This window comes from Aptenodytes forsteri, unplaced genomic scaffold (assembly GCF_000699145.1).
Source record: "Aptenodytes forsteri isolate BGI_AS27 unplaced genomic scaffold, ASM69914v1 Scaffold146, whole genome shotgun sequence".
In the NCBI taxonomy this organism is placed as follows: domain Eukaryota; kingdom Metazoa; phylum Chordata; class Aves; order Sphenisciformes; family Spheniscidae; genus Aptenodytes; species Aptenodytes forsteri.
Window position 1 is genome coordinate 7,347,496 of NW_008795128.1, and position 2,582 is coordinate 7,350,077.

A 2,582-nucleotide genomic window follows, 5' to 3' on the forward strand; every position below is an offset into this window, starting at 1 on the left:
GATGCACAATGCAATTGCTCACCACCCGCCGACCGATGCCCAGCCAGTCCCCGAGCAGCGGCCCCCCCGGCCAGCTTTCCCCAGTTTATGTACTGAGCATGACGTCACATGGTATGGAATGTCCCTTTGGCCAGTTTGGGTCAGCTGTCCTGGCTGTGCCCCCTCCCAGCTCCTTGGGCACCCCCAGCCTTCTCAGTCGGCAGAGCATGGGAAGCTGAAAAGTCCTTGACTAGTGTAAGCACTACCTAGCAACAACTAAAACATGGGTGCGTTATCAACATTGTTCTCATACTAAATCCAAAACACAGCACTGTACCGGCTACTAGGAAGAAAATTAACTCTATCCTAGCTGAAACCAGGACACAGGGAAATCCCAAAAGAAAAGAAGTTATTACACTGGATAAAGAGATTCTTTAAAAAAAGAAAAAACTGTGAAATGAAAACTGTTAGTCCAGGTTAGGAAAGGGGAAATTTTAGCCCAATTATACATATATTGCAGCCCTTCTAAAATAACCTACTAGCTAGGTGAAATTGAGTTGAAGGCAATGAAAGTTAGCATAATGTATTTCACTTTTTTTTCCCCCCAAAATAGTCTGATGTATCTCTTCATTTTTCCCCCTCCATAGTTTAGAGAAAGCCAGCTGCCATACCTCCCTGAAAGTCAATGGGTACCGCTGAAAGGAGTTCTCTGCTCAAGGAAGCTAATTGACAGCTCATGCCGGGATATTAAAATTCCAAGTAGCATGTGATAGCACAAGTTTAAAAACAAGCAAATACATCCCACAAAACAAATACTGATGATCCTAGATGTTTAAAAGCTCCTAATTTCAAAAGTACTTACATAGATCCAAGGGCTGGAAGATAAGGGATTATTTGGAACCAGTGAAGGCAAAGATAGACTGACAGATCTCCCATCGCGTTCCTAGTACAGTGCTCAGGAACTTTGTGAATGCATGGAGTGAAAGCCGCCGACGCCCAAGACACTTGTTGTTACAGGATGCCCTATGACTGTAATTCATCATTAATAGTAAGTGGGAAAAACATACCAATACAGAATAGAGGATAAAAAACCAAATAAAATATTTTACTTGTTACGGTTATGAATAATACATTGTTTGAATATAACTTTGGACAGCTTGTGCATTCTTTGTGTATAATCAAGTAAAAGAAGTTATATCACTGGGATATTCAAAGCAGAGCTATTCCTGCTTTTGAAACTGTGTGAACATAACAGTAAAAACTCCTTTACCTGTCTAAACAATATTTTCTATAACACTAGAATAAGCAAGAATTATACTGTAAGAATATATTGTAAATAAAGTGTGTGATGTAAAAATCTGTACTGTAATTCAAGCAGGCTATATGCATGATCATAATTTCAAATGCAATTGCTTCACTGCTTAAAATTTTAGGCCTATACTTAAGTGTGTCAAAAATAAAAATGGACAGATGGCGTCTGTCTGCAATAGTAGCCTGTAGCAGATGTTTTGCAAAAGGCACCTAAGAAGCAAGAAAGTAGTTCCTTCCCTGACAAAGCCTCCTAACTTCCAGGAAACAGCAGTTTGGGACTCAGTATGACAAAGAGGGTATTTATATCACTGTGTTTTAATAAATCTCATTGGACATTTTTTTCTATGAATTTGCACAGTTGTTTTTTTTTAAACCCATTCACGTTTTTGATATCCAAAACACTTACGACAATGAGCTTCAGATTTTAATTTCTCACAACTCAATTCTGCAGTTTGAAAAACTGCTTCTCGACTCCCTGACAACTTAATCGGGTATCTCCTAATTTTTGCTGTAAGATGTAGCTGATGGTCACTCCTTATTTATTCCCTCCATGTCATTCCCGATTTTACAATCTTCTATTACAATCTCTCTCAGTCCTATCTTTCCAAGCTGAAGAAATTGCTATTTAAACTTTTCTTCTATGGAAGTTGTTTCACACCTTTGATAATTTTCATCACTCTTCTCCATTTATTATTTTTAAATGAACAACACTGTGTAGAGCTGAAGATATCATAAACTAAATAGGTCTTCTGTCCTTTTTTTTTTTCCTAAGAATTCCTATCATTGCCTGCCCTTTTGACTGTTTCTGAGCATTGAGATAATATTATTATGGATAGTTCTGTGAAAGTTGTTTCACACCTTTGATAATTTTCATCACTCTTCTCCATTTATTATTTTTAAATGAACAACACTGTGTAGAGCTGAAGATATCATAAACTAAATAGGTCTTCTGTCCTTTTTTTTTTTCCTAAGAATTCCTATCATTGCCTGCCCTTTTGACTGTTTCTGAGCATTGAGATAATATTATTATGGATAGTTCTGTGAAAATGTTAAGAAAATCTTTGATATTAATATATATGCTGATCAACAGCAGGCTCAATACGAGTCAGCAGTGTGCCCTGGCAGCCAAGAGGGAAAACCACATCTGGGGGTGCATCAAACACAGTATAACCAGCTGGTGAAAAGAGGTGATTATCCCGCTGTATTTGGTGTTGGTGTAGCCTCACCTTGAGTACTGCGTGCAGTTCTGGGCCCCACAATTTAAGAAGGATGTGAAGGTCCTTGAATGTGTC